The sequence below is a fragment of the Panthera onca genome, chromosome C2 (genome assembly GCF_046562875.1).
Source record: "Panthera onca isolate mPanOnc1 chromosome C2, mPanOnc1 haplotype 2, whole genome shotgun sequence".
NCBI classification, from domain to species: domain Eukaryota; kingdom Metazoa; phylum Chordata; class Mammalia; order Carnivora; family Felidae; genus Panthera; species Panthera onca.
The window spans coordinates 102510325-102522596 of NC_138347.1; the positions used below are offsets into that span (position 1 = coordinate 102510325).

A 12272-nucleotide genomic window follows, 5' to 3' on the forward strand; every position below is an offset into this window, starting at 1 on the left:
AATCTAGATACAGGGCCTTATTATCTGGTATATTTTCTCCCCACCAGGTACTTCTGTGCAGCCAGAGCTGAGAATCCTATTTGAAATCTGAAGTCTAGGAAATGCTTTGCAACCTGATTTATTTTAATTATACAAAGTTCCACTTTCAGACCATGTTTTAGAAAACTAGTATGGTTTAAATGTGTTGGAAATATAAGTAAAAACAAATCAATATTCAAACACAGGTTATCTTGAAAATACTTTCTTAAAACTGTGAATACTTTCATTATTAAAACAAAATTATCATAGTGTTAAGTAGATCAATATGTAAAAAATGCAACCATAAAGGGCTGTAAAAATAGAAATTATTAAATAAAATGAAAATAAATTCAATTCAATAAATTCAATAATAGAAGGATTACTCTGAAAAGATCAAGGAAGGATCTGGCAAGGTTAATGAGAAAGAGGAAGTAAAAGAAAATATTAACCTACAATCAAAACATTCTTTAGGTAAATCCTAAGGAAAAGTAGAATCCCTGAATTGAGAAAAGCTGTTAAAATGTTGAAGTCCTTGGGGCGCCTGGGTGGCTCAGTTGGTTAAGCGTCTGACTTCGGTCATGATCTTGCGGTTCGTGAGTTCAAACCCCGTGTCAGGAATCTGTGCTGATGGCTCAGAGCCTGGAGCCTGTTTCAGATTCTGTCTCCCTCTCTCTCTGACCCTCCCCCATTCATGCTCTGTCTCTCTCTGTTTCAAAAATAAATAAACGTTAAAAAAAATTATAAAATGTTTGTCTTTAAGTGTTTTCTGCATTGAGCACATAGTACATCTATAATTATACTATGTGTGCAATTATATACAATTTGTATATTGTATATAAATAATTATATTGTTAATAATAACTTTCTGGTGGGTGTTTTTAGAACCAACTAATACTGTGGTTTTTATTTTCCTAAATTTTTATTTAAAAAAATTGCGTGACTATTCTATTAAAGGTATGTAAAACACAGAAAAAAACAAGTTATGAAAGAGAATGGTTCCATAAAATATCACTGCTTTCTAGTCTGATTTCCTTTTCTAGTTCTGAAGTTACCTCATTATAACTGGCATGGAACCTATTTGCAACTTCAGAACACTGGTTTACATGTGGAGTTTCAGGTGTTAAGAGTAAAACATAAATTATAGTTTTGTTTCTCAGTTCTGCAATTCTTTTGTATGTGATTTATACCTGTGAAAAGAGCACAGTGCAATAATTGCATTGCTGATGTATTTAATTTACAGGTTGGGCGACTAGAGAAGTATGTTTCAAAAGTGTTCAGTCTTGTTAACCATAAAGTATAAGCCCAAGTATTTTCTTCGGCAGGTGAAGCAAGCAGATACTGAAGCTTTGATTTCACAAGTAAGTGACTTTATTATCTTTTTTTCTGGAGGCTTGTATTCTTACATTTTGTGTGAGTATATGTATTATATATGCATAGGTATAAAAGCAAAACTCCATTTGAGATACTTTTCAGTCTAATATATGGCCATAAATAAGTGTAATTATTAAAAACATAAACTATTCTTTTTTAATTGGGAAATAATTTTAAGACCAGACCTTACTTCCTGCATATCTCCTCAAGAAACCACCTGCTTACCCTCACTTACACTCAAAGAGATGGCATTACGCTACCCTAGTATTGGGCTGGCTCATAGATTTTCAATCAGACATGACTTTGGGGAGGGGTAATGTTGCTGAGAGATGTATTTAGTGTATTGAACTTGACTGCTAGTAATAAAAAAAATATTCAAAACTTCTTGGCTAGTTCTCTCATGTGAGGATTATAGGAGTAATCCTCTAGGAAGAGGTTAAAGATTGGGCCACGCCTTGAGTGGCATTCCAGGTGGCCATAATACCAAACATTTTCCAAAGTAAATAGAAGTGCTTTATGCATGTGACTGCAATAGCACATACATTTTATGAACATGTAGACTCATCATACTTGGTCTAAATATTTGCTTTGTTTTTAATTTTTTCCCTCAAATTGACATTTCATAAACAAATCTGTTATATACTTATTAATAGTTGCCTTGTTACTTAAAGGAGGCCATAAACAGTAAGATTGCCATATTGAGGCTTTGAGTCTGTGAATCTAGGATTGTTTTGTCAGACTGCTTTTGAAAAATATTTAATTTCAAATGCCTATCTACCATGGCAGTGAGTAATCCCTTCATTCTGCCTGACAGGTTAAATAGTAGTTTATGAGGTACCTAGGTGGCTCAATTGGTTACACGTCTTTAGTTTGGGTCATGATCTCATGGTTTGTGGGTTCCAGCTCTGCATCAGGCTCTGTGGTGACAGTGAAGAGCCTGTTTGGAATTCTCTCTGCCCCTTCCCCACTTGCATGCACAAGTTCTCTCTCTCAAATAAAATTTGACTGGTAAAAATGATATATCATTCTCTTTCATTTTATCTTCACTCATTAGTACTCACTAGGTTCGAAGTACTATACTATTATAGGCTTTGGAGATTTGACAGGAAACAAAACATATTTTTGAAGATGTTCTCTCATGTTGCTTACAGAGTAAGAGAACTGGTGAAACTGTCCCTGAGAAAGTAAGAGTGAATCTACATCATGGTTGGAGATATGAGCCTTAAATGCTAGTCTATGCATACAGAAAAGAGGGTTGTATGTAATATCATGAATGATATATCAAGCCTGATGCAGGCTTGAACTCACAAACTGTGAGATCAGGACCTGACCCAAATAAAGAACCCAGAGGCTTAACCTACTGACCCCTGCAGGTGCACCTGTCTTACACCTTTTAAGAGAGCTTCAAGAGAAAAAGCATCATCAGAAGTGAGCTTGATGTCATATAGCAGGAATATAAAGAGAAATTTTACAGAAGAGTTGAGGATTCTTTTTGTTTGGTGTGTGGGTGAGATTGTCAGGTATGTTTTAAAATTTTATTCTGCTCATGAATTTTACCAGATTTTCCAATTGAGCGTTGGAAATTTTCCCACATTATACAAGCTGCTTACATATCAACGCTTTATCTGTGTTGCAAGTATGTTTGTAATTTTCTCTTGAAATATTGTATAATACCAATGAAGTCATCAAGTAGAGCTTATTGGTAATTTATTAAGTGGGATCAATTTGTTTTTATGTTACAAATAATCTCATTTGAAAGCTCATGTTCATTTCATACCTCCATCTTACTCCAAGTCTGTGAGTATAAATTTAGGCAAAATAGTCATTCATGTTGAGATCTGTAGAGTATATGAAAAAAAAAGAAGTTAAGGATTAAAATAGAGTTTTTGCATGTTATTAAGAAATGTTTCAAAATAATTTTTAAATAAATTACCTCTTCTTTAGTCTGATGTTTGTGTACAGTAGCACAGTGATCTATCTGTCCATTATTATATAGTACCATACTATTCATGTGTTATTTTGCAGATGAAAATTTATGCATATGGAAAAGAATTAAAAATATCACATTAATGAAAAGTCTTCACAGCAATCTGTGAGTTCATATTTTTTTCTCTGTAAAAATGTGCACATTCCTACATAGAGAGGATATCAGAAAGGATAAACATCAAAGAGCTAACGGTGGTTATCTCTGGCTATCAGAGATGTATTTTATTTTTATTCGTGCTAAATATGATTTTCTCATTTTTTCAATAAACATACTGACATATATTCAGCTTTTTTTTTTAAATACCATAAACACAAAGTATACAAAGAGTCTTTGAAAAGAGAGAGGAAACAAAACAAAATTCTTCTTTCAGCTTCTCTGAGCCCCAGGCAACTATCCTTGTTTCATTTTATGAAACTCAACATGGTTCACTTTGAAAATTTATTTTTTAAGCATTGTCCAGTGACTCCTGTCTTTCATAAGTGTTTGCTTAGCTAAATATAAATGACTTTTCAGATCACAGTTTAACTTTTTATTATATACTACTTAATAAAAGATTTGTCCCTGCTCCACAGTGCAGATTTCAATAGTGTACTCTTTTCCTTGCTACTCTTTAGTAAAATTGTCATCACTCGGCCACTGTCAATTCCACAGGGAAAGGAACCACATTTGTCTAGACTCTTGGATGCTTAATAGTAAGAGAGGCACATAACAGGCAATCAATATATGGTACATTGAATGGATGAAAAACAGGGAGGCTACACAGGCACACTTGTGTATCACTAGGCATATGTGTTTAGCTAAGTAACTCTGCTTCTCTTGATCTCCATTTCCTCTGAAGGATAATGAACTATACTTCTTCCTTCATTATTTTTTAAGGCTAAAGATTAAAGACTTATATGAAAGGCACTGAACTTCTGCATATATAATAAATATTCAATTAATGTTATCATTGCTTTAAAAGAATTCCAGGATATATTTTAAAACAAAAATGACTCACCAATGCAATGGAGAGTACAACAGAGAATTCCTGAAAGAACGGCCAACCAACAAGGTGAGAGCAGGAGTGGTGTCTGTGTATAAAAGATGACATTAAATTATGAAGTAAGCTATCAGAAAATCAATTTGATTTATTGCTACAGTGTCTGGCAGTCTAAAAGTAAATATTTTAAATTTTTTACTCAAGTATAATTATTAAAAATACTACACATTATTCAGTGTTTATCATAAACGTACTCTTAATCCCTTTATCTATTTCACACACCCCCACCCCACCACACACACACCTCCTTTCTGGCAACCACCAGTTCTTTGTATTTCCAAGTCTATTCTCTTTTTTTTTTGTTTCTTAAATTCCACACTTGAGTGAAATCATATGGAATTTCTGTCTTTCTGGCATATTTCACTTAGCATTGTTTCCTCTAGGTCCATTAATTTTGTTGAAAATGGAAAGATCTCCTTGCAGGGCTGAGTAATATTTCAATATTCCTTATATACCACATCTTCTATATCTGTTGATAGATGTCTTGCTTCCATATCTTGGCCATTGTAAATAATGCTGCAATAAACATGGGGGGTGCATATGTCTTTTCAAATCAGTGTTTTTATTTTCCTTGGGTAAATACCATAATGGAATTACTGGATTATATGTTAATCCTATTTTTAAATTTGTGGAACCTCCGAACTGTTTTCCACAGCACCTACCAATTTGCGTTCCCACCAACGTTTGTTATTTCTTATGTTTTTGATTCTAGCCATTCTGGTGAGTGTGAGGTTAAATATTATGGTGATTTTGATTTGCATTTCCCTGATGATTAGTGATGTTTAACATTTTTTCATTTGTATATTGGCCATATGGATGTGTTCTTTGGAAAAATGTCTATTCATTTTTAATTGAATATTTTTGGTGTCACCTAAGTTCTTCATATATTCTGGATATTAACTCCATATGAAATATCATTTGCAAATACATTTTTCTATTCAGTAAGTTATATTTTCACTTTGTTAATTTTTTTGTTTCATTTTTTTGCTGTGCAGAACTTTTTTTTATCTTGGTGCAGTCTCAATGGTTGATTTTTGCATTTGTTTTTTTGCCTAAGGAGACATACCTAGAAAAATGTTTCTATGGCTGTGTCAGAGAAATCACTAACTGTTTTCTTCCAGGAGATTTATGGTTTCAGGTCTCACATTTAGGTCTTTATACCAAATTGAGTTTATTTTTATGTATGGTGTGAGAAAGTGGTCCAGGTTTCCTAGCCCATTTGTTGAAGAGACTATTCTGTTCCCTATTGTATTTTTTGCCTCTTTTGTCACAGATTACATTGACCATAAATGTTGGGTTTATTTCTGGCTGTTATGCGCCATTGATATATGTGCCTATTTTTGTGCTAGTATCACACTGTTATGATTACTATGGCTTTGTAGTGTATCTTAAAATCTGGGATTGGGACACCTCCAGCTTGTTCATCTTCCTCAAAATGACTTCGGGTATTCAAGGATTTTTGTGGTCTCATAACTTTAAGGATTATATTAAATCTGTATATTGCTTTGTACAGTATGGACACTTTAACCATATTTGTCCTTCCGATACATGAGTTTAGGATATCTTTACCATAGTTTGTGGCCTATTTAGTTTTTGAAGGTTTAAACGTTTACTCCTAGGCATTTTATTCTTTCTGGTACAATTATAAATGGGATTATTGTCTTCTCTTTTTGCTACTTTATTATTACTGTACAGAAAAGCAACAGATTTCTGTATATTAATGTATCTTGCAGCTTTACTGAATTCATTTATTAGTTTAGTAGTTTTTTGGAGCAGTTTTTAGGGTTTTATACATATTGTATCATGCCAACAGCAAAAGGTGAAGTTTTACTTTTTCCTTAATACTTTGGATGCCTTTTATTTCTTGTAATTGCTGTGGCTAGGGCTTTCAGCGCTATGTTGAATAAAACTGGTGAGAGTGTGCATCTTTGTCTTGTTCCTGATCTCAGAGGAAAAGCTGTTTTTTTTTTCCATATATGGCATTTAGTATGTTGAGATACGTTTCCTGATTTTGCATTAATAGTTTTTATCCATGGATGTTGTATTTTGTCAAATTCTTTTTCTGCATCTATCGAGGTGATTATTTGGTTTTTATCATTTCTCTTGTTATTAATGTGTTGTATCACATTGATTTGTAAATATTCAACCACCCATGCAATTGTGGAATAAATTTCACTTGATCATGGTGAATAATTTTTTAATGTATTATTGGATTAGGTTTGCTAATATTTTGCTGAGGATTTTTGCATCTATCTCCATTATATAATTGGCCTGTAGTTTTCTTGTTTTGTAGTATCTTTGTCTATTTTTGGTTTCAGGATAATGCTGGGCTTGTAGCATGAATTAGGAAGTTTTCTTTTCTCTTCTATTATTTGGAATTGTTTCATAAGAATAGGTACTCTCTTCCTGTTTGTTTGTTTGTTTTTTGAGACAGTGAGTCTGGGAGGGGCAGAGGGAGAGAGAGAATGTTAAGCAGGCTCCACATGCAGTGCCAGAGCCTGATGCAGGGCTCAGTCTCACAACCATGGGATCATGACCTGAGCTGAAATCAACAGCCTGTTGCTTAACCAACTGAACCACACAGGTACACCAGGTATTAATTCTTCTTTAAATGGTAGAATTCACCTGTGAAGCCATCTAGTCCTGGGCTTTTATTAGGAGTTTCTTAATATTATTTTTTAAATGTATACTTGTTTTTCTGAGAAAGAGAATACTAAGCAGGCTCTGCAATGTCAGTGAGTCCTGACTCAGGGCTCAGTCCCACAAACTGTGATGTCGTGACCTGAGCTGATATCAAGAGTTTGATGCTTAACCAACTGAGCCACCCAGGGACCCCATTTGGAATTTCCTAATTACTGATTCCATTTCATTGTGACTAATTAGTTTGTTTCAATTTTCTATTTCTGAGTCAGTTTTGGAAGGTTATAGATTTCTACAAACTTATCCATTTCTTCTAGGTCATCCAATTTGTTTGCATATAGTTTTTCATAAAATTATCTTTATATTTGTCCTACTTTATTTAAGTCCTCTCTCTCTTTTTGGTAAGTCTGGCTAAAGGTTTATAAATCTTATCTTTTTTAAAGAACAAACGTCTGGTTTCATTGATATTTATTTTTATTATTTTCTTCCTTATACTTCTTTAAGCTTTTTCTTTTTCTGGATCCTCTAGGAATAATGTTAGGAGATTTATTCAGGATTTTTCTTCTTTCTTGACATAGGTCTGTATTGCTACAAACTTATATTTTAGATTTTCTACCATTGTGTTTTGATTTGTTTCCATGTGTTTTTTGATTTGCTGTTGATTACTTGGTAGACCCCTTAATTTTTTAGTGTCATTTTATTTAGCCTCCATGTATTAGTGTTTCTATATTTATTCCTGTAATTTCTATTTTCATAGAGTTGTGGGTGGGAAAGATACATTATATAATTTCAAACTTTATCTTAGAAGATGTTTCATGTGTACTTGAATGTCTATTCCAGTGGTTTTAGAGAGAAAGAAAGTTCTGCATATATTTGAGAGATCCATTAGTCTAATGTATCATTAAAATCTGCTGTTTCCTTGATGATTACCATCTGGATAATCTAAGTGGGGTTTAAAGTCCTGGACTAATACTGCTTTACTATCAATTTCTTCCTCTATGTTAATTCCTCTATGTTAACAGTTGCTTCATGTATTTAGGTGCTTTCATGTTAGGTGCATAAATATGTAAAATTATTCTCCTTTTGGATTGTTCTTTTTATGATTATGTAGTATCCTTTGTCTCTTATTATTACCTTTGTTTTAAAGTCTAAGTATTGCTATGCTAACCTTCTTTTTGCTTCCATTTACAAGGTAAATATTTTTCCATTCCTTCATGTTCAGTCTGCATGTGTCTCTGTGCCTAAAGTGAATCTCTTGTAAGCAACATATCAGCAGAAACTTTTAAGTCCAGAAAGGAGAGACACAATGTATTCAAAGTGCTGAAAGGAAAAAAACAAAAAACAAAAAACAAAAAAAACCCAAAAAACCTGCAACCAATAATACTCTCTCCAGCAAGGCTATCATTCAGAGTAGGAGAGAGAGTTTCCCAACAAAAGTTAAAAGAATTTGTGACCACTACACCAGCCTTACAATAAACAACAAAGAAAATTCTCTGAGTGAAAAGATCATAAGTAGGAATAAGAAAATTATGAGATGAAAAAAATTCACGTAAAAATGCAAACATATAATAGAGTACATTAATCGCTTATAATTGCTTTTACTACTTTAGCCTACATAATGGTTTTATATTTACAAAAATCAGTCAAAAGATTAATAAAAAAGAATGTAAAGTGTGGCATATACATAAAATGTGGGCAAGGAGTAAAAATTTAGTACTTCAGAATGGGTTCAAACTTAAGTGGCCATCAACTTAATATAGATTGCTATACACATAAAATATTATATATGAACCTAATGGTAGCAATGCACCAAAAACCTGTCACACAATAAACAAAGAGAAAGGAATCCAAGCATTATACTAAACAACAACAACATACAATTACAAAGGAATAGAGCAAGAAGAAAGCACTATAAAACCAATCATAAAACAAGTAACAAAATGGCAATAAACACATGCTTATCAATAATTACTTTGAATTTAAATAGACTAAATGCCCAAAGACAAAGACATGAGGTGACTGTATAAAAAAGCAATTTTATACATTTATATGCTGCCTCATTTCAGACCTAAAGACAAATGCAGATTGAAAGTGAAGGATGGAAAAGCATTTATCATGCAAATAGAAGTAAAAAGATAGCTGGAGTGCAATACTTATATTGCACAAAATAGACTTTAAAAGACCATAACAAGAGGCAAAGAAGGATACTACCTAATCATAAGGGAAACAATCCAACATGAAACACCCAAATACATAAAGGAGCTAATAACAGACATAAAACAAGAAATCAATTGTAATAAAATAATAGTATTATATTATACCCCACTTACATCAATGGATAGATCATCCAACAGAAAATCAACAAGGAAACAGTGGCTTTGAATGACACCTTGGCCAGATGGATCTAAAAGATATATTCAGAACATTGTATCCAAACAGAATAAAATACATTTTCTTTTCAAGTGCACATGGAATATTCTAGAGAATAGATCTCCTGTTAGGCCACAGACAAGTTTTTGCAAATTCAAAAGACTGAAGTCAGATGAACCTTTTCCAACCACAATGCTATGACACTAGGAATCAACCACAAAAAAAATCTAGAAAGACACAAACACATAGAAGTTAGATAACATGTTACTAAACAATGAATGTCTCAACTAATAAAGAGTAAATTTAATGAAATACATGGAGACAAACCAAAAGGATAATACGATGGTGCAAAAGCTATTCTAAGAGGGAAGTGTATAGCAATATAGGCCTACACAAGAATGAAGAGAAATCTCAATGTAAGTTTACACTAAAGAGGAACAAAGCTTAAAACCAGTAGAAAGGACATAATACAGCGTAGAACTAAAGTAAATGATAGAGAGACTTAAAAAAAAATGAACACGATGAAATCAAGAGCTAGGTCTTTGAAAGAGCAAGGAAATTGGTGAGTCATTAGCCCCAGACTCATAAAAAAAAAAGAGTCAGATAAAGTCATAAATGAAGGAGAAATAATCGACACCACAAATACAAAGGATTACAGGAGAATATTATGAAAACTTACATGCCAACTAATTGGATATTTTAGAAAAAATGGATAAATTCCTAGAGAAATATAATGTCCCAAATTGAATCAGGAAGAAACAGAAAATTTGCACAGACTGATTAACATCAAGGAGACTGAATCAGTGATCAAAAACACTACCAACAGGGGTGGCTAGGTGGCTTAGTCAGTTACATCTCCAACACTTGATCTTAGCTCAGGTCTTAAACTCAGGGTTGTGAGATGAAGTCCCATATTGGGCTCTACACAGGTGTGAAGACTACTTAAAAAAATAAAAAAAAAAAAAACTCCCAATGAACAAAAGTCCAAGACCAGATGGCTTCACAGTAAATTCTACAACACTTGTAAAAAAAAAAAAAAAAAAAAAAAAAAGAGTTACTACCTATTCTTCTCAAACTATTCCAAAAAGTGGAAGAGGAAGGAAAGGTCCAAATTCATTCAATGAGGCCAGCATTACCTTGATGCCAAAACCAGATGAAGACACTACAAAGAAGAAAAACATGTGCCTATATCTTGGATGAAGATAAATGCTAAAATCCTCAACAAAATATCTGCAAAACTAATTAAACAATACATTAAATGGGGTGCCTGGGTGGCTCAGTTGGTTAAGCATCTGACTTCGGCTCAGGTCATGATCTCACAGGTTTGTGGGTTCAAGCCCTGCATCAGGCTCTGTGCTGACAGCTCAGAGCCTGGAACCTGCTTCAGATTCTGTGTCTCCCTCTCTCTCTTCCCCACCTCTACTCTCACTTTGTCTCACTCCATCTCTCATAAATAAATAAATGTAAAAAAATATATAAAAAAAGCAATACATTAAAAAATGTTTCACCATGATCAATTGTGTTTCATTCGAGGGATGCAGAGGTGGTTCAATATTTACAAATCAAAAATGTGATCCATCACATTAAGGGAAAAAATAAAAACCATATAATTATAGCAGTAGATACAGAAAAGACATTTGGCAAAATACAATATCCATTCATGTTAAAAAAAACTCTCAACAAAGTAGATTTAGGGGAAACATACTTCAACATAATAAAGTCCATATATGAAAAACTCCCCATCATACTGAATGGGGAAAAAAACAGAGCTGTGCCTCAAAGATCAGAAAAAGATAAGGATGTTTACTTTCACTGCTTTTATTCAACATGGTACTGGAAGTCCTAGCCACAGCTGTCATACAAGAAATAGAAATGAAAGTCATCCAAATTGATAAGAAGGGAGTAAAACTTTCACTATTTTCTGTTGATATATAAAAGACTGAAGATTCCACCAAAAAACCACAAGACTGAATTAATGAATTCAGTAAGGTCACAGCATACAGAAATCCCTTGAATTTCTGTGCACTAATTATGAAGTAGCAAAAAGAGAAATTAAGAAAAAAACTCCCTTTCACCATGGCACCAAAAATCACAAAATACGTAGGAATAAACTTAACCAAGGAGGTGAATGACCTGTACTCTGAAAACACTGATGGAAGAAATTGAGCACAGCACAAATGGAAAGACTTTCCATGTTCATGGATTGGAAGAACAGATATTGTTAAAATATCCATACTACCCAAAGCAGTCTACAGATTTAATTCAGTATCTATCAAAAAAAAAAAAAAAAAAAAGAAGAAGAAAATGAGAAGTATCACAGTACCAGATTTCATGATATACTACAAATCTATAATAACCTAAACAATACAGTGTGACACAAAAATAGACACATAGATCAATGGAACAGAATATAGAGCCCCAAAATAAACTCACAATTTGTTAATCTCTGACAAAGGGCATAAGAATATGCAATGGAGAAAATAGTCTCTCAACAAGTGGTTCAGGGAAAAGTGGACAACTACATGCAAAAAGAACTAAATTGGACCACCTTCTCACACCATACACAAAAATAAACTTAAAATGGATTAAGGGCATAAATGTGAGATGGGAAACTATAAAAATCCTAGAAGAGAGCACAGGCAATAATTTCTGTAACATTGGCCATAGCAACGTTTTTCTGGATGTCTCCTAAGGCAAAGAAAACAAAAGCAAAATTAATTATTTGGACTACATCAAAAGTACAAGCTTTTTCACAGCATAGGAAACAACAAAACAAAAAGATAACCTACTGAGTTGGAGAAGACATTTGAAAATGACATAACTAATAAGGGGTTTGTCTCCAAAGTA

At 33.2% G+C, this 12272-nt stretch overlaps 1 long non-coding RNA gene across 4 annotated transcripts in view; it reads right to left on the minus strand.

The window, feature by feature from the left end:
- Positions 1-12272, minus strand: part of LOC132682723 (uncharacterized) — a 95688-nt gene that overhangs the window by 54390 nt on the left and 29026 nt on the right. For 2 of the 4 annotated variants that reach the window (XR_009611834.2, XR_009611832.2), the window contains exons 2-4: positions 4374-4446; positions 3323-3392; positions 3167-3227 (exon numbers count right to left, since the gene is read on the minus strand). This is a non-coding gene — a long non-coding RNA (uncharacterized LOC132682723). The remainder of the gene's footprint in view (positions 1-3166; positions 3228-3322; positions 3393-4373; positions 4447-12272) is intronic. The other 2 variants (XR_009611835.2, XR_009611833.2) reach the window with 1 other exon arrangement.